At 46.2% G+C, this 25,365-nt stretch overlaps 1 protein-coding gene across 1 annotated transcript in view; it reads right to left on the reverse strand.

Annotated features, from left to right (window-relative positions):
* The window catches only part of SLC23A2 (solute carrier family 23 member 2), a 1,453,080-nt gene that overhangs the window by 463,684 nt on the left and 964,031 nt on the right, over positions 1-25,365 (reverse strand). The gene's annotated exons all lie outside the window — the stretch shown is intronic.

Raw genomic sequence — 25,365 nt, forward strand, 5'->3', positions numbered from 1 at the left:
AGCATGTTATAAATAACCAATTATAATATAAGAATTCTAACTTGGTTAGGCATCTCAGGGTTCCCTTGCCCAAGCTCAGCCCCTCCCAGTTTCCAACACAAAATTCAGTTTTGTCAGATTGTAATTTGGATTTAGTTTCAGATACACTTCTTTCACACACACTTGGGGTACAATCAGAGAGACTTTCGAAACCGCCTAGATCTTTGATCTTCCTAGGAGTGACCACTCTGATCTGTAACCCTTCTCTTTATTCCTTTCTCCTCCTTTTAAACCTTTCACCTTCAAGTGCTTCCTGCACCCCTTCTTGTTCTCCTTTGCTTCTTCCTCGGGCACACTTGCACCTTCCCTTTTGCTGTTCCTTTTTTCCCACTGTGTACTCCTGCATCTTCCTTCGCTTTCTTATCATGTCTCTTGCACACCTTGCATACATTCTTTTCCCTTAACGTGCACACTTGCACTTGTCTGTTTCTTTCTCGTGCTTCCTGCACACTTAACACAATGTCTGCTCTTTACTGTGCACACGTTGCACTCTTTAAAAGTCTTTATTCCACTTTTCCTTCTTTGCGCTGTTCAAATGCCTTTCCTTCACTTTATTTTTCTTCTGCACCGCTAGTGCAACTTCATTCTTTCTATTTCTCTTATTCTGATTCTCTTACACTTTTGTCCTTAGTACACTTTATCTCAATTTCCACTCCGTTCCCCTTTAAAACAATGTCTTTATCCTGCTATGCTGCAGTCAAACGCACGCTCCAGAGTTTCTCTCTTTCACTCACTCGGCTGCGTCGCGTTGACAAGCAGTCCCTCTGGATACACAGTGTTGAGGTCAGGGTCTCACCTCCTGTCCCTCAGACAACCTTGGGACCGGCACACGTCTAAGGGAACAAGCATTTTGCCAAATGCCACCAACAGGATACAGGCTGCCTTACTCCGGCTCATTGGAGGCATGGCTCCCTAGCCACGCTGCAAACCCTCTGTCATGCATCGCCCTTGGAAGTGCTGGCAAAGGTGGAAGTACTCCTAAAATGGCCTCCCTTTGTGCCATTTTGACTGTCTAGTTCTTTTTCAAGATGGCTGTTACTCCCATTATACTGTGCACTGCTTGTTGCTTCCTTGCGTTGTATCCATCTTTGGTTTTGCGCTGCCGGTTCCTGTTTCTACAGCGTTCCTGCAAACCTTCTGTTACTCCTCTCGTTATTCTTTTCCTAACTCTTCTACGTTCCTCGGTGCCCTCCTGCACGCTCAGGTGCTCATTCCTATTCAAGGTAACTGTTCACAGGATTCCTTACTTTTCAGCTACTTTCTATCCTGCCCCTTTCCCTTAGCGGTCACTTCTGCGTTTCCTTATCTACCTATCTTCGACTTATACTTTTTCTTTGGTACTTTGCCTTTTGTATCGTGGTTTCTACCTACCTGACGGGTTAGCCTGTCCTTACATTTCTGGCTCCTCCTCTTCGTTTCGGTTTGCTGTCCTACCCTGTTAACTTTTCGGTTCATGTATTTCTCACTACTTCTCTTCCATCATCGCTCCTTTGTAGTGATTCCGTTCTGATTAAACCCTTGAGCTCTCTCCCGACTTGCCGCAATCTCTTTCATTGCGGTACCGCCTTTTTCTGTATCTCTTGTTCTTGCTACTGACTCCCTACTTTTGGCACGTCTCCTGCCGTCTATTGTGCGGCGTAGCTTCTTCAGCTGCTTCCTGTACCTGCCGGGAGTTGCTACTTGGTACATACGTTCTTCTGCAGACTAGGAGCAGAATACTGCAACTGTTGGTCCATTTACCCTTTCGGATAGTTACAGTGCTCCAAGGTGCAACTCTTCTACAAATCGCATCAGACCAACCACAGCCCAGGTTTTTTTGTGCCTCAACGGCTTTTTCCATGATTGGGGGCTTGCTCCTCTGGGGTCCCTTAGACTTGGAAACCATACCTGTCAAGGTGGCCTCCGAGGGAGCTCGCCCCTACCTGCACAAAAAGAAAGAAAAGGAGCAGAGAAGACCACGTCAGAAGAAGGATTCTGATACCCCAGACATCTCCATCGAAGACCCATGTGAGGAGGAGTATCGGGAAGTATCCCTGGGGGTTGACACCCTCACAAACACTGGGCCAGCGTCTCAGCACGCCTCCAGCATGCTCTCTGCTCCATAGGTCTGGATAGCAACCCCCAGCTCGCTCTCCTCCTTGTGAAAAACCACACCTTTTATAGACAAAAAGTCAAGTGTAGTCAGGAGTGAGTGGTCATTATTAAATGCCTGACCCGGTCTGACTCTACTAGTGGGACAGCTCGAGTTCTTTCTAGAGAAGGTTGCCCTTACTTCCCCCCCATGTTGTTTCTATGGGTAATCTTTATTGCTCTTAGTCGCATCCTCCTCGTCACAGTATTTGTTGGAAATGGGGCGGGACAGATGGGGTGAGACTGATAATACCCCATGAAGGTTGAGAGAGAGTGGGTTGGGGTATTATTGGGAATACCATGTCTTGCCTTTGGGTATCCTACTACCAATCCCTTGTGTCCCTCAACTCAGGTGATCCTCCCTTGATCGTCTACCCCCAGGGTCGGGATCCAAAAGCGATGGCCCTTCCATGGCCACCTGAATGGAAGATCCCGAGGGAGTAGGTTGGAGAATACCATCTGGTTTCTCGCATATATTTTGTTGAGTTGAACTGCCAAGCATTTCCTTATTGCTTTGTTGAATGTATAAGAGTGAGGGACAGATATCCTTTGTCAGAGTATTTCCTTTAGTTTATTTTAGGCAGGGAAATCCTTATCAGGGTAGGTATATTGAGGCGTTTATCCAACCTTTTTATTTAATAAAATGGAGAATGTAGAAAACCATTTACCAAGTTGTCTGTCTCACATTTCCTACCCCTCACAAATGACTCCTGGGACTACATGGTTTCCACGTTCACCAATAGGGTGACTTTACCCAAGGATTGTTTGGCAACATGTCTGAAGGGGTATGGATGAGTGGCTGACGGGATATCAGCCCCCTTAGCTACCTCTCCACAACAGTTTGTGTTAGTTAATTATTGTATGTTCGCGCGATGGCTACAACAGGTTCTTTGGTTGTGGGGGGGGAGGGGCTCTGGTTAGGGTATAAAAAGGGAAAGGTTTGTTATGACTTGTATAGGTTACATACTACACCTACCACACACATTGACATTGCACTCTGACCCACAATGAATGGAACTGAAGGGCCCGATGGGTACAGCCTTGACAGTGTTTCCCAGCATCTCCTGGAATGTCAATGGCCTTTGTGATGAGGTCAAACGTGGCACTGTGTTGCAACACCCTAACCAACATAAATCTACGTTTGTGTTTCTCCAAGAATACATATGGCTGGGGAAATGTGCAAAATCTTTGACCTGACTAATTATTGCATGACTTTTCATGCAGGGTTTATTAGGGGCTCCATGGGGATCATGATTCTAAGTCAAGACCGGAGGCAAAGGATTATGCTTTCTTTCTTTACTCAAAATTCTCAGCAGCATTATAACATCAACAAATAAATAAAAAAATTCAACACAAATAAAGAACTACATTTCCCAAGAAATTGCCATTTTTTGTAGTGCTTTTTTTGATATGTTAACTTGATATATGCGATATGTCCAGCCAATACTCTCACTGCCAGACCAATAATCTTCTCTCCATCTCTCTCTCCTTCCTCTTTCTTTGCTGCTCAGGCAGCAGTTAAGTACCCATTATTGTTCTTGTGTAAAAGACTGTATGAGATACTGTTGAAGTTGGATTTAATAAGGATTTGTATTACGTTACCAGATTAGTCAATTAGTTGCGCGCATGCAAGTAGAATTCAAAGGAGTTCTATGACAGAACTTTCTGTGTAGAACTCTAGGGACAAACGACGCAACAGGCCGGAGAAGGTCTGGAACCACAATACTTCAATTGAAAGGGGGTGCTCTCACAGAGTGCGCGGCACGACGGGATTGCAAATCTGGCGCCGGCCCGAGATAATCTCCGTATGGAGATCACCCCACGATAAACTACACGGCGAGAGCTCCCAGAGGGCATCATATTACGGGTGAAATAAACCCGGTGAAATAAAATGGCACAGAAGGCGTGCCGGAGGCCCTGCTTCTGAACAAGGAACAAATAGTTAACACTCAGAAGAGTGAAACAAGCTCGTAGTGAGGCGAGCTAACGCCACCTAGTGGCAAATAATAACTTGTTCCCAGAAAGAAGTTTCTACAGCACTAAGCAGAGTACTGGCAGCTGAAAACAAAATTGCACAGAACAGCAGACAGGCACAGACCCAAGCAAAGCTGAACATAAAGGTGAACCCCAGACCCACACTGATGGGAGCAGCCCAAGAACCCTCTGGTGACCCACCAGAGTGTAAAGAATTGTACAGCTCCAGTGAGGAATACGAGGAACCCCATACCAGCAGAAAATGGGCTTAGCCTGGAAGGGACAAGCAGTACAGAGGTTCATTGGTGGACAACTTAATATTCTCCCAGGGGATGCAAGTCATGAGAGGAGAGGCCCCTGACAGATACCATGAGGGGCAAAGGGGAAGAAAGAAAGCCCCTAAGGCACGCAGCAACCACACACCCCCGGGCACACCACGCAGAAAGAGGAGTTGTGAAAAAAATAGGGATGACGTGGGGAAGGAAGTGCAGAGGTTATACAAATGAGGAGTCTAATACTGAGGAACTGGACGAGGAAGTGTCTTACGAAACTTCCGGAGAAAGCTCTGAGGAGTGAGAGTCCTCATCCTGAGGCCCCCTAGAAAACAGATAGCTGCCAAGAAAAGAAAAAGGCAAAGGGAGGAGGAAGAAATGAGCGAAGTGTTCGACCCGGATTCTCTCATCCATTCCAGGTCGGCGGAGTGGGAGCCCCCCATCAAAATTGCCAACTATATTAAGAGAAGGATTACAAAACATCTATCAAAAGAGGCCAGGAGTAAACTCTGGGCAGAATGCCTCAGACCACAGGTGCCAGACTGTGCGGTGGAGACCCCAGAGACCGACAAAAAGATGTTATCCTTCATGGAAAGGTACGGCAGAGACATTTAGAAAGGCATTGATAGGTTCCGGCATTCATGTCAAGACAAGGTATTAGATATTCTGGGCCCTATAACAAAAACCTGGGTGATGGCTGAAGAGGCAAAACAGCTAGAGCAGAAGGTAGATCCAGACATCTGTGCCGAGTGAGCACAGAGGGCAAAATTGCCCATTAGGCAATACCAACAACACCTTAACAGAATCTTGGTCAAAATTGACCCTAAAATTAGTGAACTGGCCACCGCAGAATCTTCAGCAGACAACAAAGGCAAACTCTTCGGAGATGCATTCATTAAGGACATAGCGAAATTCGCCAATATGTATGCTGCCATAGATAAAGCACAAGCATCACTAAAAGGAGTGTTTGGACAGAATGTTTTTGTAAAGGCTGGCAGAGGAAGGGGCCGCTTGGCCAGCTGCTACACATCATACAGGTCTAACTACAATAACAGGGGCAGTTGGAGAGACCAGGAAGAACGCAAACCGAACCCCTTCTTTCAGTCGAGAGGAAGGGGTAGAGGCAGAGGCTGGAGAGGAAGCGGCAAAGGCCAGCAAACAAACACGTGAGACTAAAAGCAGGGGTACTCGATCGTCCAGCGAAATCAGAGCCCAGTAATTGGGGGGTGGGGGATGGCACTGTTATTAGAACAGTGGAGACAGTCATCAGGAGATGCATGGGTGGAACAGATGGTACAAGGATTTCATTTAGAATTCTAACAAGAGCCTGTACAAACAGTCTATGCAAGACCTATAAAGCACAGCGAAGAGGACAATGCCTTATTAAACAAAGACTGCATTGTGTTTCAAGGACGCCAGAGACTCTTCCGGGTGAACGACAGAGTTGGGGAGGGGAGACAAGGCCAAGCATGTGGTATTAACCTTGACTCGTGAATTAAAGCCGCAAAAGACAAAAAAGGAATGCACACAGCCGGTGAGTTAGCGAACAACATGAAAGGCTGGTGTGTGTTAAGGAAAGATTTAAGTTGTATCTAGCAGTGTATCTCATGATTGAAGAATGCGCGTGTGCTGATGAGACGCGGAGGAAGGCAGACCTGTGTTGAACTTTAAATTACTGATAACTGTCAAGCCAGTGATAGAGTAGAGGAGTGTTCTGGCGACAGGAAATAGCCCACTCGAAAGTCTCTGCGAAATATGCAATATCTTGTTATAAAGCAGCAAAGTGAACACACTACTTTAAGAGAAAGTAATCTGTGCACATATGTGCTTATGGTACTGAACTATCAAGACCAAGAGACACTGGGGCAAACAACACAAGAGTGTGAGCGGAAGAAAAAGTCAAAGTGGTCCTGCGGAGGTCTATAGTAAAAGCCTTGCACATTCGAAAGTCTTCTACATTAGTGAAAGGCCCAAGCCCGACTGAGGGAGACTGGAAGTTTGATAAGTTAGGGGAAGGGAACCCCTAACGAATGTGAAAAAAAGCTTGGGGAAGGGAAAGTGCTGTGATTGCAAGGTCCGAGCCTGGCTGAGGGAGATCTATGTTGAATCAGGTACTTTTTGGTTGAACGGTCCGAGCCCGACTGAGGGAGACTTGTGCAAACTTTTGTTGAACTGTGAAAGAACTTTGGAATAAGTGACCTTAACGTGGAAGAGCAAGCGGGCCTCGATCCACGTTTTGAACTGCCTTTGTTTTGAGAACCTGAGACAAGAGTGTTTCATCCCATTTACAGGGGCTGCCTTACTCTGTCCTGTCCAGCGTGGGAAGGAGAGCTGACTCAGCCTCATTGATTCTTTATGTTACAACACTGACTTTCCTTTGTATACATATTCCCCCTTACAAACTTTTTGTATAAGGGATAGTGCAGACATTACGTTTTTGTTAGTATATGCCATTTTGATTTGACACAGACCGACTAGGACTGTATTTTCTTCATTATTTGACGGTAGAGACTACTTCCATCTTAGCTATGGGGCAGAGTAGGAGTTTCCCCAAACCCCAAAAAGATGATAAAGGTTTTGAAACTTGTCACTCTTTTGTCAGTGTCATACTTGTGATACCATACCTCCCTTACAAGTGGCAATCCTGATGCCTCTCAAAGGCTACCTCGTCACAGTATTTAGTGAAGTCTGCATATTGTTAATCCACATGTTCCTTCACTCTTCCTCATCCCAGTATTCTCCACACTTGTGACCGCTGTTGCTTTAGCATAACACATGGTATTTCTGTCACTGATGAATCGTCACATCACCCAAACAGTCAAACATCATACCAGCTCTCTCCCAGCTCCACTAGCTCCCTGTACATTAGTGAACTGCTTTCAAAGCACAATGCCTTGTATACAAAGCCATCCAGCTCAAAGCCCTATCCTCCCTTCACAACAAACTGAAATACATCACCCAGACAAGCCAACCAAAATCTCCTACGCGTTTCACTCTAAAAATTAGACTGTAAAGAAATAACAAGCATTCATCCACCCAGAGCATGGAATGCCTTAGAACTCCAAATATGCACTGCATCCTCCATCACTTTCCAAAAAAGCCTTTAACCATACCTCTTTTACACCAACACCTTATTCAACCAGACCAACTCCCCTACCATCCTCGGTCTATCCCGATCATCCTATCCTGCCACAGAAAGTGTGCAACTTCTTTTTTACCTCCTACTTTTGGAACTTTGTAATGCACTTCTAGAGCATGTGGGCAGAGCCAGAACTGGTCAAAAATTAAAACAAAATGAAATATACAAAATATGTACAAGTTTTAAAGAACTTTAGGAAAAAAGGAAGGGTGAGCAGAGTACTGCTTGGTCATGAAGGAAAAACATGTTTTGACAGGGTAAAAAACTGCAACTTCTAGTTGGACAGATTACTAGAAGAAAGGCAATTCCTAGCCACAGAAAAAATTGAACGTCACTGCAAACGATGAGCTCAAGGAGATGATGTGCCAGAATTTAATCAATCCCAAAAAGAGTGTGGTGGTCAAGCGGGAGAAAATGTCGAATGGCCTATTGAATTGTTAACAACAGACTACGCAAGGGAGATCATTCCTCATTTTCAGGACGCAGACACCAAAATGTAGCAAAATGTGATAGCATGCGTCTTTCAAGGGCCACATTTCTTGTTGGAGGGAGCACTAAGCCTGCCACAGGTTTTTAACCTACACGGCTCCAATATAAAGGTAAGGTGCTGTGATGGAGGCAAACATGACTTGGCCTGGGTCACCATTTTATGAATCCATAGAAGGCGTACAAGTGCGACCCTCTTGAAGGATATGTTTGGGCGAAAGTCAATAGGGCGAGATGAAGAATACTAGTAACTCATCCTATTGGCTGCTCAGAAAAATAAGAGGTTGTACTCCAAACTCTTCAGGACCCACACTTCTAAAAGCAAAAATACTCTCCTCCAGCACCCTCTTGTCATGGATGGCATCAGAGCAAAGAGGGCTGGGATTCGGTCCTGCTCTTTTTGAATACCGAATATAGAATCCCTTTAAGGAGCTGGCATTGCACACCTGATGGTCAAATGGCCTGTTTGTCATTCTTTGCAGCTGGAGTGTCTCATGGATGTTTTATCCACACCTCAATAGCATCACTGCTCTGTAACAACAAAAGTGGTTATCAGTTTAAAATAGTATAACCCTCTAAAGTGCTGCTCTTGGCCACTGCCAGCATTAAAGGTTGTTAAACACACTATTGAGGGAAAGTATATGTTTGACTCTGTTTGAAACCAGCTGGGGCTGCCCAAACTGATAAGAGGTTAAGCTATAAAGGATCTGGTATTGCTATTTGGGTTGCATGACGTCTTAGAGTTGTGACTATGCACTGCACCTGAAAAGCCACAAAACAAGTGCAATGACCCACGATGCAAGCTAAATGCTAAAAAGATTACCGACCGGTTTAGTAGAAACTAACACCATAGAACTAGCCATCAATATCCCCATACATTCTGTATCATGGATTGTAAGGTCTTTTTGGTCAAACAAAAGGTTGACTACCTTCTTCTGAATGACACATGCAGACAAGAGCTCATCAGTCATGCACACCTGTAAACTAGTTCCTAGACACATGCCCCTTACAGTAATATTCACATACTTTAAACAAAAGGGGAGATAGAAAAGTAAGGATTGTTCGGGCTTGCTGCAAATTGCTTCTGTCAAGTACACTAAAATGGCTTTTCTAATTATGGCATGTCCTTCCATATATTTTGATGGTATCCCATCAAATCTGTAATTGCACTAGCTTCAAGCAAATGCAAAGAGGAGCTCTGATATAATGCCAGCTGATTTTGTGAACCTTACAAGCAGGGTAAAAGTAGAGTAAAATGGACCTTTGCCTCTACTACAGTACAGACAAGGTGTCTCCATTTCCCGGCTGCCGTGAGGAAGAAGAGAGGACCCAGGGAGTGAGCAAGACTTGCTGCATTTCTTAATCTGCACTTTGGGCTTTTTATGGCTCCAAGCGCCCTCAACACGCTCCCTGGCCCCTGCGAGCCAGCTTCACCTCGCCCCTCACTTCATCCTATTGGTATTACCCAGGTCACGAGATCCGGAACAGCACATCTGAAGCTCTCTCCTAGGGCAGGCTTGCTTAGGGCGCCGTTCCCTCCCAGTTTCCCTGTTGCCCTACCCCAGCCAGACGTCATGCTCTCCTTCTACAGCTACTTTCAGGTAAGTGATGCCTACTTTGATTCTTACCAGTGCTGTATTTTACCACACTTGGATAGTGCTTTCCAGAGTGTTTCAATTGTAGGTTTGTGTAAGGGTGCAGAAGTAAAGCTCGGGCACACAGGTGGCATGTTTTGAGTCATACACTTTTATTCAACATGTTGAGCAGCCAAAGAAATGGCTGCCTAGCCCAAGAGCTCTGCACATCAGTACAGATATCCTAAAGGGAGGCGGCACTATCCAATGTTATTTCTCTCTGTAAGGGGTTGAACAGCCCCCGCGACCCTGGTGCATCTATGAACAGCTTTGTAGCTCTCTAGCTGCCTGGGCTACATGGCACTGATATATGTAGTGCAGTGGTTACAGTATTTTTTCATAAGTCTGGACATGCATAGTTTATTCATAAACAAAGCCAACACGTGTTTCGACCCAAAAAGTCTTTGTGAAGACGTGGTCAGTTTATATTGAATGGACCCTCTGTAAGGGAGCTGGTAAGCAGCTGGGGGGCCAGCACATCCTCTGGATACTTGATATAAACAACCACTGCACTACATATATAGGTGGCATGATTCATCATTGAATGTGCTATTCGCAACAGCTTAAAGAATCCAGCGCCAGGAACGAAAGGGTTCACCAAACACCCCCTTGTTCCAACTTGTATCGCACATATGGCGTCTTGAGCAATGCCTATGGGGAACCACTAATCAGGCAGCAGGAAGAAATCATAATATAGAACACCAGAGCAACGCAGCGATTCATTGTTCCCTTCTGCTCTAGCCCTACCCCTCATCATTACTATATACACAACCATTGGCCAGAGTGCTAGTTAACTCGTGCACATCTGAACAGTTCCAACTGGGAAGAGGCACCCGTCAGGGTTGTTCCCTCTCCCCGATCCATTTCGCCCTCGCCATTGAGCCCATGGTAGATTTCATCAGAGCGCCACAGGCGACGTGGTATCTGCTTGGCTGGCCCTCCTGAAATAAACTCCCTATATGCTGATGATGTGATGATGTATGTTAGAGACCCTCACATTAACCTGGACCCTATCCTCCATGACATTAAACGTATTGGGGAATTTTCCGGCTTTACCATTTACTTCTCTAAATCAGATGTTTCCACTTACAGATAAAACGCACGTTAAATACCTATGGTGGTGACATCCAGAAGACACACCTCCTTGTTACGTGAAAATCATGACGCAGCCTTGACCTACGTGGAAAAGAAACTCAATATATGGAAATCTCCACCATTGTCAAACTGTCCTTGATCAAAATGAACTTCTACCTAAGATGTTAATAGGTTCATTAATGTCCCACTATGGCCGGGAAAGCCTTATTTTGCCAAGATGCAAGGTCTATTTGCATAATTCTTGGGGCACTCCGGACCGGTCTGGAAAAAGTGGGCATAGATGGCCTTCCCAAATAAGGGAGGGATTCTCAGCACCCCCCCTCCCATCTGGAACTGTATTGGATAGCTGCCCAGGCCAAGTCGGTACATTTTGTTATTTGTTGGAGCAACCCCCACCTCATGTTAAGCTAGAAACATTAGCAGTGGGTTGCTCACATCTTAGGACATTACTACTGGACCCATCTTACAAAGACATCTGCCCATATGATCCAGTCACCTCCAAAAGGAAAGCTTGGTGGGCAATATTTGCCCTCGAAGGGGCCGACCGCCTGTATTATCGCTGGCTCCCGTTGTGGTGGTTCCCAGAACTAGGACCAATGTGGGATGGAGCAGTGCAAACGAGGTGGGAGGCCTTGGGCTATAGAGCACTGGCGGATTTATACACTGAAGGAAAATTCATCACACCTACTACATGGAAGCCTGGGAATGGAGGTACTGGAGGGGAGCTGCTCCAATACTACAGGATCCGCTCAGCAGTGGCAGCTAGATGCCCGGTATACCCCAATGAACCCCCGGGGATGCCGAACTGGCATACATAGCTTACTCAGGGGATTGTAGACACATCCTCTCCACCCTTTGTAGAGGAGCAGTTGAATGCCTCTACAGGAGGTCCCGCTCCCCCTCCCCTATATGCTGGAAGCCTGAAATTGTGCCATGCTTGACACTGGCCGTTGTGACCATTCCGCTGCAAATATTTGAGAGAAGGTATCCACTAAGAAACCCCTATCAGACGTATTCCCGAAGAGATAACAATCTCATGGAGGAAGTCCCTGAAGAAATATGAAAAGAGCAAGAAAAGGAGCTGGTGATGTCAAAAGAAATTAGCGTGATGCACGGAGAAGACTGGCTGAAGAAGAGAATGTATGGACCGCATAGAAACTAATGACGAAATAAAGAATCAAGTAAACCTTCATATGCAAAAAGAAGATTGCACGTGTGAAGAGCACTGCAGAAAATGCAAATCGTTCAATAATTGTACAGATGCAGTAACACAAGTAGAGTAAGTGATCATAGAAGCAGGCTATACGTAGTGAATAGACTGCAGGCATAGCCGCCATTATATAGAAGCTGGACATCAGTGTCACAACTTTAGTAAGTTCAAACCCATGGAGAGAAGAGCCGAGGGATGTGTCACGGCAAAGAATTAGCCGAGATCATGGAAGAAACGAGAAAGCTGTCTGGCCTGGTGTGAAGGCTGGAGCAGCCAAGACTGGTCATCTATTCTTGAAGGCAGTGAACTTGAGATGCTGAATCATCCCTTGTTAAGGTGCAAAGAAAGAACACCATAAGAGCCAAGTTTGATTAATTTAAGACAATTAAAGGCTGCAAAATAGGCCGAATTACGGTCTCCTATCACGTGAGCCTAGGATGGAAACAGTTGGGCATGCAGTTCCAGAACTATGATAGTGTATGCTCACACTCCCCAATATTCTCAGAGGCAAGGATACTTGCAAGGCCAACTTCAAAGACAATCTTCATGGCAGAAGGCATGGGTGGTGAGAGATGATGGGCTAATTGGGTGGGGAGGCACAGTCAAGTCCACCTCCTGACACCTAGGGTTTGAGCTTACGTGTTGCCAGTAAGCCAAAAGGTCCAGACTGGCACGGGTGTGCCAACCAATAACGAAGGGCTTTGAGAGACAATAATATACTGTGTATCTAATAATTGTAGAAGATCATTGCACTAGGGGTGGGCATGAGGTGTCCACCTGACAGTAGATGTCCAATCACAACCCAACCCCTTATAGAAAGTATACTTGAATGTTCCCCTTGAACGTATCACAACCTCCGTAGGTTTCTCTTATTTGCCATGTAGTATGACGTTACATATGAAGAATTTTTACTATACAAGTGTGATTTTTTATTACATACTTCCAGAATGCTTGTGCAACATCCGTTGATGTCTGTTGTATCTCCCCGTTTTAGAAAATTGATAATAAAACAGACAAACTTGCCAACTTCCTGAGTTGGTTCCGTAATTTGGTGTAAGAGTTACTCTGCTTCCCATCCACTGCATGATACGCTACCCAAAGGACCTTATGTTCACGTGGCAGCAGTGTCGGATGGTTCCAAAAGATCCAAACCAGTTAGCGTCCACATTTTTTGACAATTTGGAATACTCCGCCATCTACCCAGAAAATAGCAGGGTTTCCTGTGGAGAGCGGCAGATTAGAAATCTTGCAAGAAAAACCGCGACGGTGGGCAAGGTCCCTCTTTGGCGAGATCCCTGTCCAGTTGCCATGGGCGCTCAGCGGACGGAAGGCGAAGGTGGTCGGTTGGAGGATGAGATGATACCGAAGGCCTTGAGTCGATTGACGGACGAATGGTGAGTAGACTAAGGAGAATGGCAAATTAAGGGGACAGGGTTGTGATAATTTTAAATACCTGGAAATATTGTGTGAAGAGATAGCGCCTAGAATCCTGACTCAAGGGAGTCCAGAAGAAATCGTCTCACACTCCAGCGGGAGTAAACTAGGCTGCGTGCGAACAAGTTTGCATAAGGAGATGTTTTAAACCCTGTGACAGGGTATTTAATTAGAGGCAAGGAGAAAAAAAGTGTGATCACAGGGTGTTTATATTAAATGTGTAAAGTCGTCTAGTCTGTGTATTGTGTGTTGAGCCAAAGTGTCGAAAGGTGATAAAAGTTGTGAAGGAATTGTGGCAATGTTCAGGAGCTATAGTAACTATCTATGAAGTGGTTGGTACCAATCCAGAGAAAGACCGAGATAATTGAAGAAATAGAGGCTTGAGTGGCGATTTTTGTGGCACACTCATATTTGTTATTTTAAAAGTATTGAAAAGTGATGAAAGAATTTTGTAAATTCTGGTAGGTATTGACTATCAATTGAGACTTGTCACATGGGAGACACTCCTCTGATGCACTTATGTAAGACACTGCCAAAGCACATGCCCAAGCTCAAACAGTATAGTGCAGAATGGGTGAAAGGCACAGCAGATATGTCCATGCCGTGGCCACAAGGGGGATCAGTGTCAAAAGCAGTATTGCAACACACGACCACATGCTTGCAGGCTGCGTATACAGGGAAGAAATTGGAGAAAAGATTAGCAATCCTAGAGCTCTGGAAAATGTACCAGGAAGATATTATGATATTATAGGTTATTTATAACGCGCTTAATACCCAGGTATCGAAACTGTGTGGCTCAGTGTCGTCTTGCTTCCAAGGCGGGCAGGTTGCCACTGAGCTTTCCTCCTGAGGCGAGAGGGGGAAGATCCGCCGCCTGAGGAGTGGATGCTTAGCCTGTGAGAGAAGGAAGGTGTCAAGCCCTCTGCTCCCCTTACCTCACCTGAAGTAAAAGGCGCTAGTGCGGAAGAAGTAGGGTTGTATCCTTTAAAGGAACTGAAAGCAGCGGCAGGGTATAGTAATCCGATATACGAACCTCCCACTTATAGCAGTGACGATAGTCCAGAGGAGAATAAGAGAAAAGAGGAGATCTTTAATATCATACAAGATAAGGAAGAGAAGAGTGAGCGATCGAACACATCAAAAGTATTAGAGAGTTTAACAGATGGAAAGGGGGGCGTGTGTATAAAGCTGACAAGGTGACGCTTGTGCAGAACAAATGGCAGATATTGCTAAAGCTAAATGGCAAAACCATTGAGGAAGTAAGGCAAAGAGAAGGCAAGGATGAACAAGACAGAAAAGACAGGGAGCGAGAGAAGAGATTGAAGGAAGACTAGCATAAAAGAAAGGCAGGGAGCGACGAGAACAGATGCATCAGGAAGAGCAGAGAAATGGGCAGAAGAGCAGAGAAAGTAGGACAATAGTGATAGAAGATGGGGATAAAAGAGAAAGGAAGAAAGGAGGAAGAAGCACAGAAATTAAGGGAGAAAAGAATACAGAGGCGAAGAGAGGAGGAAGAAGGGAGGGCAGGAGTGAGGAGAGAAGAACGAAAACAAGAGGAGGAGAGAATTAGAAGGGAGGCGAGAAAACAAAGGGAATTAGATGAGGAATTAGAATGAAGAAGGAGAAGGAGACAGCGGGACTTTGATATTAGCCTTGTTCGTAAGGAACTAGTAGGGCCAAGCCCAGCAACACGATTGGACAGAATAGAAGAGTTCCTTTCGTTAAAGAGAGCAACGCCAGGGGAATCTAGAGTAGTGTTAGAGGAAGAAAACATTGATATGGGAAGTGTTGGAGACAGAATCGACAAGGCCCATCAAGAAATATGAAAGTCGAGTGAAGGGGATCAATCCTTAGCATTTGAATTACGATGCGAAGAAGAAACTCCATTTACTCTCGAGCATAAAGCCTTGTCCTTAAGCAGACTGAACTTAGAGAAGGGTGAAGAGGATGACAGTCACACTAGTTGGGGGACTAGATATGTCATACAAGGAAAGAGAATTTCTACTTGGGGAAGAGGGAGGGAGCGCATGTGCCCCTGAGGGAAGCCTGCAGACAGACAAAGAAGTAAGATGGTTAGATCTAAAGCAACCTAAGGATAGGATGCCAGATCGTCCCCGAGGATGATCATGTAGTGAGAACGGAGAGTCACTGCCATATGTAAGCAGGTTAAGGTTGCTATCAGTAAGGAGACAGGGACGATTGTCCCTGCCATGAATAGGCAGACGATGGGAGCCGACGGTGGGTTAGGGTTTACGCAGTTTCCGTTATTGGAAAAAGGGGGAGCAAGACCCTAATACATTCCATGGCTGCAGATGGATTAGGATAATTTAAGATGTAAGCTCCCGAGCTTGACTACGAGCGCTGGGAAAAAGATATATCAGTTAGAGAAAATGAAAGGAGGAAACACATTGGCCATAGGGGACATTAAGGGTCTCTTGGCAGCTATTCTTGGGGAGAGAGCTGATGACATATGGAGGAGAGCAGGCTATTCAAGTGTGACAGCACAAAACACAGCGCATGATGGAGCGCTGTTTTATAATTGGAGAGCAGATGTTTGGAGGACTCTCAGGGTTCATTATACCGATACATCAGAAATGGGTGTAATCATGACACGTAAGATGAAGACCCTATTGCTTACATTCCGGACTTTCAAGAGCGATGACAACTTGAAACGCGCGAGCCATGGGAAAAGACGGTGGCATTATTTTACCACATTCTATGTCAGGGGTTGCCCGAGCCCGTACAGAGGCAGATGAAGAAACAAGTAGGAACAGAAGCAAAACCGTGGGCTGAAATACAGCAGACAGCTGCTGCCCATTCGCATCTAGCTGTGCCCTTGTGGTTGTACTTTTTTTTTTTTGATTTTGGCGCCCAGTGACTGCATTGTGCTACTCTGTCCCGCTGTTCCTGTCTTGCTCCTCCTCCCACCACTCTTTTCTCACTCCTTCCTTCCACCCTCCATCTCCTTCACCCTCCTCCACATCATCTATGGCACTCTGTTTCTCCCATCTTCTCTAACTGATTCTCCATCAACTATCCCTCCCTTCTTACTAAGCCTGGTAGGAAGAAGTTAAAAAAAGGACATCTTGGCTTCACACCCTGGTCTCCCAATCGCTGACACCTAAACCAGCGCATCCTCCAGGCAAATCCTCACCAACATCCTCTTTGTTATTCCTTCGCCTAATCTTTGGACTCCTCACATGGTCTCTGTGCTCTCTCCTTTACCTTCTTCTCCCATTAATGGTGGCACCCGGTGGGAGGCCCTTCTGGACCCCTTCCACTCCTCTAAGGTAATCAATGTCTACCTGAATGGCACTGTCATGGTCCAAGGCCCTCAGGCGGTCCTCCTCCTCCTCCTCCTCCTCCTCCTCCTCCTCCTCCTCCTCCCTGACACCACGGGCACCCTCGACACGTCTACAGGGCGTACCTCTGATTTGAACCCCCTCCACCCGGAAGTCTTTCAAGGACGGCAACCTTCTCCATATTGCCACTCTCAACTCTCACTCGGCTGTCAAACACTCGTCGGACATATGCAGTCTCCTGGAGGAACTCAACCTCGATGTCCTCGGTCTCACCGAGACATGGTTCACAGTCCGCTCTGTCACGAGCTTTGACACTCTTCTCTCTGATAGCTACAAGATCCTCTCCACGCCCAGATCCAACCTTTACGGTGGGGGTGTAGCCTTGATCTTCCCAGAGGGTATTCCTGCCTCTGATTCCTACGCAGGCCTACTACTCCTTCGAATGCCTTGCCTGTAGACTTCCTCTCTCTCCCGGCCACTCTCCCACCATTGCCACTATCGCCCACCTGTTCAGACTACCTCCTTTCTCTCAGAGGGGGTTGACCTCTCCTCCTCCCGCCTGGCCTCGACCACTCAACTCCTCCTCCTTGGAGACCTCAATATCCACCTGGATGCTTCCTGTCCCTCTTCTGCACTCTTTCACGACCTCGGAGACTCTCTCTTTATATTCTCCCCTCAGGCCCGACTCACTCTGCAGGGCACACTCTGGATGTTCTCATCTCCTCTGACCTTCCCTCTCTAACCTTCTCACCACTCCTCTCTCCTGGAGCGATCACTTTCTCCTTTCCTCCCATCTCTCCCCCACAGGTCAAGCCTGCTCCAGCACTGCCACCTACCTGCTCGGTCATCTGGCCTATGAAATGTGTGTCAGTTGAGGCTTTCGCTGCCACTTTCTCAACCCTTCCTCCACCTCTGACTGACTCTCATCCTGACACTGCCCCTTTCCAAGCTCCACTCAGCTATCTCTGATAGTCTCAATGTTCTTGCCCCTGTTATGATGATCTGTGTGACGTCCAAAGCCAAGTGCAACTCTTGGTATGACTCTGACCTAGTTTTGTTTAAACGCAAGTGTAGAGTGGCTGAGTGGAAATGGCGGGCATCTTGTGCATCCTCTGACAAACTGGCCTGACGCCTGCTCCAAAGGCAATACTGACTCTCTGTGCGCACTAAGAAGAGAGCCCACATCCAAGGCCGTGTCTCTACGGCATCTAACAACTCGGCCGAACTCTTTAAAATCTGCAGGGAGCTGGCCAATCCTGCTGCAGTCTCTAATGCTCCTGTCCCCTCCCAGGCCCTCTGCACGGCTCTGGCCTCTCATTTGATCTCTAAAACCCAGGTCATCCTGTCCATCCTCTCCATCTTCCCTCTTCTCTCTCCGCTACCTCTGGGCCCCCTGCAGCCGCCTCTCCTCCCTCTTGCTCTTCCTTTCCTCTGTTCTCCCCTGACGAGTTCTTTCCTGTTCATCCAAAACTATCAAGAACCATTATTGACAACCTCGCTCCTGCCCTGGCTGACTTCTGCAACCTCTCTTTCGCCTCTGGTGCCTTCCCCTCCCCTCTGAAGCACTCCCTTGTGCACCCTCTTCTCAAGAAACCCACAGCCGACCCCTCCTCCCCTGCTAACTATCGCCCAATCTCTATTACTTCTTTACTGGGCAAACTCCTGGAAAAGCTTTCCATCTCCCAGCTTAACCTTCACACTGATTCTGTTGGTTGTCTCCATGACCATCAGTCTGGCTTCAGAGCAGCCAGAAGCACAGAAACTGCTCTCCTGAACATCTGTGAAGACCTGCTCTCCAACATTGATTCTAATCTCCCCTGTGTCCTCATCCTACTTTATCGCTCTTCTGCCTTTGACACGTCAACCATGCCATCCTGCTCAACCGTCTCAGTGAAAACCTGGGTATCACTGATCAGGCCGTGGCCTGGCTGACCTTCCTCTTCAACCGACCCTCCCAGGTCCAACTTGGGTCCTTCCTTTCCTCTATCCCACTCTCCACGTGTGGTGTTCCCCAGGGGTCTAACCTCTCTCCAAGGCTTTTCAACCAATACCCGGCACCCCTCGCAAACCACATTGCTGCTCTCTGCTCCAATTTTCAGTGCTATACAGATGACACTCAGCTCGTTTTTAGGTTCCGCTCTGCCACCTACTCTCCCTCTCTCATCTTGGTCTGCAATCCTGGAGTGGTGTGCCGCCAATGACCTGTACCTTAATCCCAGTTAGACAGAGATCCTCCACATTGGCACTCCTGCACCTTCCTTTCCTGTCACTCTCTGGCCGGTCTCCCTTGGCCCTCTCCCTGCTCCCACCTGTGAGGCTAAGAACCTCAGGGTCATCTTCGACTCCACACTTTCCTTTTCTTCAAAAATCTCTGATGTCTTTAAGAAGTCAAACAACCAATTGCACCTCCTCGAGGTATTCTTCCTTTCCTCTCCTTCCCCAGAAACTCACCGTCTCTAGAGCTCTGGTTCTCTCTAGGCTGGACGACTGCAACAGCCTCTTTCTAAATCTGCCTGCTACTACTCTTTCCCCCTCTGCAACCCATCCAGAACAGGGCTGCAAGACTTGTCCTTAGCCTCAAGCCCTGGGATCGTATCTCTCCAGCCCTGCAATCTCTTCATTGGCTCCCAGTGGCTGCAAGGATTAATTCAAGACCCTTTGCATTGTCCACAAGGCCTTCTGGGGCCTGGGTCCGCAATACCTTCAACTCTCCCTTGGGAAATACCTTCGTACTCAAGCTCTTCGCTCCTCCATCTCCCTCAGGGTCAGTCGCTTCTCCAAGCAACAAGTTGGTGGTAGATCTCCTTCTTAAGCGGGGGCCTCCTTCTGGAACAGCCTTCCTGACTCTCTGAAACATGAAGAGAACCATCTAAGGTTCCAGAAGCACCTCAAGACCTTCCTCTTTGCTTCTACCTTCTCTCTTTCTCTCCCCTGCTGTTCTCGGTCTGTTTCGGCACTGGGCACCTTGCTACCCTCGGATTTCGGGCCCAGATCTCTGCCCACCCAGCCGCATACCCGCACTGCCTCCTGGAAACCCTTGCACTTGGGTCTGTAACTGCAACTCTACAGTCCCCTTCCTGCACTTACTAGACACAGTTTGTCTGCGCCTTATTATTGCACTTGCCACCAGCTGGAGGCACTACCCGTTGTTATTGAGACCATGTGTTCAGCACTTTCCACTCCTCCCCTGACCCTTGCACTTTCCCTCTCCCCTGCACTTGCGCCTTCTCAATGTAACTGGTACTAGTAAGAATCATTGTTTTGTGCTCCCTTGTACCCCTCCCTTGCCTCGTCGCGCCCTGAAACACTTGTGTATGGGCACGATATAAATAAAATGTATCATATCATCACTGTCGGTTGTTGCAAGAGAAAAATAAGAAGGATGAGAATGGGAAAACTGAGGAAGCCAAATTAATTCAGAAGAAATTGTCAACATTTGCTATAGAAGGGACAGTATTGACAAGTGAAGAAGGACTGGGAATGCAGGCGAATAATCAGCGCCCGATGGACCAAGGTGGTTATGGGTTTGTACCAAGAGGCAGAGGTTTGGGCTATAGAGGAAGAGGTGGATTCCAAAATAATCAAGGTGTATTTCAAAATGCACAGAATGAGAATCAGAAAACCAGACTAGTCAGGCGACCTCCCCCTGCATGTTGGACTTGTGGGATGACCGGGCATATTGCATGCCTATGTGGGAGCCAAGGGAATGTACAGAATGGCCAATTTTCAAGATGGCGGCGACAGTTTATCCCCCACCATACAACACACAAACTAGGGAAGGGTTTGCCCAAGATCAGACAGTGCATCAGACAAGCGCTGCGACTGCAGCAGGTACAGCAACTACAGAAGGTGCAAATGAATCCGCCACAAGGACAGTCGCACAAGCTCCCATGCAGACACAACAGTATGCCAACACAGGACAATTACTGACACCTAGGATAGGAGGTGCCAATGTGGTAGGAGGAAATCTTTTTACAGGAACAGGGTTATGCCTATACCCACAGTAGGACAGCGCACACAGTGACTTGATGCGTTCAGACACCCAAAAGTAACCAAGGGTCATTGTGACAATAGGAGGCAAATCTTTTTCTTTTTAGTAGACAGTGGGGCTACTCGTTCATGTAAACGAGAGGAAAAATATCCAATGTCGGGAATTGCCATGAATGCTCAAGGGTTCTCTGGAACTACGAGTCGCTTTCCTTTTTCTGATGAACTACCAGTCTCTATAGGAGAATGTGACATATCTGTTCCTTTGTTATATTCACAACAGACACCAGTTAACATTTTGGAAAGAGATTTGATGACAAAATGTAACACAACGATTTCATTTACTGATAAAGGACTAGTGTGTTCCACTCCAGGAATACACCATTTAAACGTGGGTGAATTTATACTAGCATTCACAGGGTAAGTGGCTCTGCGAGGCGTTCCACTAGAGCCAGAGGTTTTCCTTTCTGGGGCGAGCATTCTGCGGACATGGCTACCTGGCTTAGTGGGAAAAACGGTGAGAATACCTGATGAGTTTTTGTTTTTCTTTAGACCACAGATACCTATGGATGAAGAGAGGGGACAGACAATCCCTATACAGCTAGAAGTAGCCATAGTACGAAGGGAAATGGCAATGCTTGAAGGAACAGATGATGAGGGTAGACCACCAAGGACAGTAATAGCTCTCGAAGAAGGGTACAGATTGACATTACTGATGATGACATGTTTAGAGAAGACCAAACAGATGATGTAGTGTTCTTTATGAGCATCACATATTGGATAAGAATGCAGAAGAGGGAAATCTCACAGCAAATGGCAATAATGCGGCAGCGTCCAGCATTTTTTGAGAAGGACTTGGAAAAGGTGCCCAGTGTCCTAGGGACTACAGGCCCCTATGCCATAGGATTGTTAAAGGGGATGTGGGAAGTCAAAATAAAGCTGAAGCCAAGGGCGACTTCACCTCGAGCAACACAGTACCCCATATCTCGAGATGCTGATGAGGGTATAAGTTAAGACCATTTCAGCAGTGATGAAACAATGTATTCTGGTGCCATCAGAATCATTGTGCAATACTGCAGTGTATCCCATAAAAAAAAAATCAAAGGGAGGGACATGGAGATTTATACACAAGATGAGACCGATTAACCAGATTGTAGAGGCAGAGTTTCCTCTAGTTCCTAACTCAGCGACGATACTATGTAGTATTCCAGTGGAAGCGCGGTATTTCATGGTGATCGATTTGAAAAATGCATTTTTCTCAATCCAGTTGCACAAACATTCACAAGACTTGACTTCCTTTATGTTCCACCAAACTTGTCTGAAACACAATTGTTTGCCCCAGAGGTACTGTGAGTCTCCATCGATCTGTAACAGAGGCCTCCAGGTGGACTTGGGAAATATTGATCTTAAGAGTGCAGTGATGTAATACGTAGAGAACATCTTAATTTGTAGCGCCACAGAAGATGAGTGCAGACAAGACTCGATTTAGTTAATGACTATCTTAGCAGACAAAGGTATTAAGGTAGACAAAGAGAAACTTCAGTATTGCCAGGAAGAGGCGTTATACATAGCACAGTTTTGTATTTGTACTTGTACTTTGTATTTGTATTTTGTTTATTTGTACCGCGCACCATCAGGCCCGGGGGCATCATGGCGCAAAACTTGAAATTATTTACATACATTGTTACATACAAGTATTTACAGCAGTGGTTAAAGTGATGAGCTATAAAGGCAAGCATGTAAAACGAGCAGGGATCATTGCATTGGGATCAGAGCATAACAGGGAGAATAGACGAAGGTCATAGTATTAACAAAGTTTAGCTAGTAGAATATGCCATAAAATTAACATGAGTCAGAGGCAAGAGGAGGCAAGTGCGACCTGTGTGCATGGAGAAATAGCGGAAATTCTCAGTTCTGAATAAGGAGCCATGATTTTGTTTTCAACTTGAAGGTGTTGAATGAGTTCTCGGATCTGACGGTAGCAGGGAGAGTGTTCCATAGCTTAGATGCTAGGACAGGGAAGCTCACCCCCCCGGCTTTTTGAAGTTTGAACCCTGGAATCGATAGGCAGTGGGTTTGGGCTGTTCTTTGAGTTCGGGTGGAGGTGTGGCGGGAGAGTCGGTTGCAGAGGTAGGGGGGTCTTGTTCACCAGGCATTTGTGAGTGAGGGCAAGTGTTTTCAGTGAGATTATCTGCTTGACAGGTAACCAGTGTAGATTAGTTCTGGCTTCAGAAATGTGGTATTTCTGGGAAGGTTTAGCGCTGCCCCGATGGCGTTGTTCTGGGTGATTTATAGTATATTCAAGTTCCCTTGACTAGTCCCCAGGTAGAGGGCAGTACAAAAGTCAATTTTTGACATGATGAGCGTTCTGGCTAGGGGGATGCTGTTATGAGTAGTCAGAAAAGGTCTACAAGCTGCAATAAGATTACAGGTGTAAGCAGAGGCTGATCTAACTGCATTTGTTTGTCGTGACAGAGTGGCGTCAAGATAGAAACCTAATGTTTTTGTGTCTTTAGAGTCCTTAATGATATTTCCGTCTATGATGAATGACTGGTAGGATAGATCAAGTTTGTTGAGACATTGCAAGGAGCCCAAGATGAGGAGCTCCGTCTTGTCGTCGTTAAGACATAATTCGTGTTGGGCCATCCAAGCCTGGATGACCAGATAGACGTCGTTCAAGGCCTTGGTATCAGCCATATAATCACCAGTGATGGGAATGCGTATCTGGGTGTCGTCAGCATAGTTAGTGTAGAAGGCACCCAGATAGTCAAGTACATCAAAGAGAGGTTTCATGAAAACATTATAGACTGTAGGTGACACGCAAGATCCTTGAGGGATGCCGCAGTGAATTGGAGCAGGGTCAGCAGCTGCAGAGGGTGAGAAGACCCTAATGGATCTGTTACTCAGAAAGGATTTGATCCATGCCGTGGCTGAGTCGGAGAAGTGGGCAGCAGAATGAAGGTGTCGGCATAGGATTTGGTGATTGACCAGATCAAAGGCCGCAGAAAGGTCTAGGAGTAGTAGCAGGGCTAGTTTCCCATTGTCTTTCAAGACCTCAATTTGAGTTTTCAAGTCTATCAAGGCTGTTTCGGTCCCATGTCTGGGACGGAATCCTGATTGCCGTAGACCCAGGAGGTTATTGTATTCCAAGTAGTCTTGGATCTTCAGGTATGCCGCACGGTCTAAAATCTTAAGCAAGAACAGGACAGTGGTTATGGGTCTGAAATTGGTGGTATGCTTGAGTCTAAGGATGGTTTTTTAAACAGTGGGATCACCCATGCGTCCTTGAGGTTGTCAGGGACAGTACCTGTTTTAAAAGATGAGTTTATGAAGGCCGTGATGAATGGGGCCAGGTCATGGGCAGAATCCTTAATGATAGGAGCAGGGCAAGGATCGCCTTGACAGTTAGACGGTTTGAGTCTCTTAATAATGTTGATTTCACATGAGGGAAAAAGGGTGACACCTGAAAGAGCTGAAGCAATTATAGAAACTGCAAAGCCAAACACAGTAAAACAGATGCAACAGTTTTTGGGGCTATGTAATTATGTTAGAGCCTGGGTGTTTGACTACAGTACACATACAAGATCTCTCTTGCAGGCTTTAAAGAAATCAAAGGTGAACAAAGTAAAGATAGAATGGACTGAAGAAATGCAGGACAGGTTTGAAGAGTTGAAAAAAGCTATTTGTACAGCCCCTGTTGAGGAATTATATTTATTCTTGCACACAAATGGGATAGTCATGACAGTAGCGCTTACACAAAGGACTACATTGGGATACAAGCCTTTAGCATACTACAGTGGGATCCTAGACCAAGTTGGGAAAGGGCACTTTCCTTCCGAACAGTCATTGGCAGCCGTGGCATTCACAATTGAGAAATCTACAAGCATTGTCATGGGCTGCTCTATGACCCTCTTCGTGGAACATGCTCCGTTTGCTATTTTAGAAACCCCCAACGGTACATTGACAGCTCAGAGAACCTCAGCCTATGAAGTAACGATTTCAAAACCAGCGATTAAAATTGTCAGATTTAAAATAGTGAATCCTGCCACATTTGTAGCTGAGCCAATACGCCAATAGCAGAAGGCAATCAAGTGCATGACTGCTTATTATGTTGAATTTTATATTTTATGATAAACTTTGTGTGAAAGAAAATGCTTTAGCAGGAGGGGAAATTCTCTATTGACGGTTCCTCGAAAATTGATCAGACGAGTGGGGAAAGGCATTCTGGCGCAGCTGTAGCAAGGCATAGATTGAATGGGGAATTTGAAGTTGTAGCAAGTGCCACTTTTCAGTGCAAGCAGCACAATTGACAGTGCTCATTGACAAGCTCGAGAAACACAAAGGGCAGGAAGTGACGGTGTACAGTGACACCGCCTATGTGATATCAACAGTACATGCAGGGCTAGCATGTTCGAAAAGGAGGGGCTACCTCATGCAGATGGCACTCCATCCACGTCCTATTGGACAGGCTTATTAAAGCACTACAACGCCCATTGGCCATCGCTGACATTAAATACGCAACTCACACAAAGCCAAAAGATTTTATTTCTTGCACGTAGTGAAGCCATAGACGTAGAAGCCAAAATGGTTGCCTATTCTCCATAAATTTTGAGTTTTGATACTCCGAGTGCAGGGGAGAAAGTAGTCATGACCATGGTGATGA

The sequence above is a fragment of the Ambystoma mexicanum genome, chromosome 10 (assembly GCF_040938575.1).
Source record: "Ambystoma mexicanum isolate Mex_15411 chromosome 10, UKY_AmexF1_1, whole genome shotgun sequence".
In the NCBI taxonomy this organism is placed as follows: Eukaryota; Metazoa; Chordata; class Amphibia; order Caudata; family Ambystomatidae; genus Ambystoma; species Ambystoma mexicanum.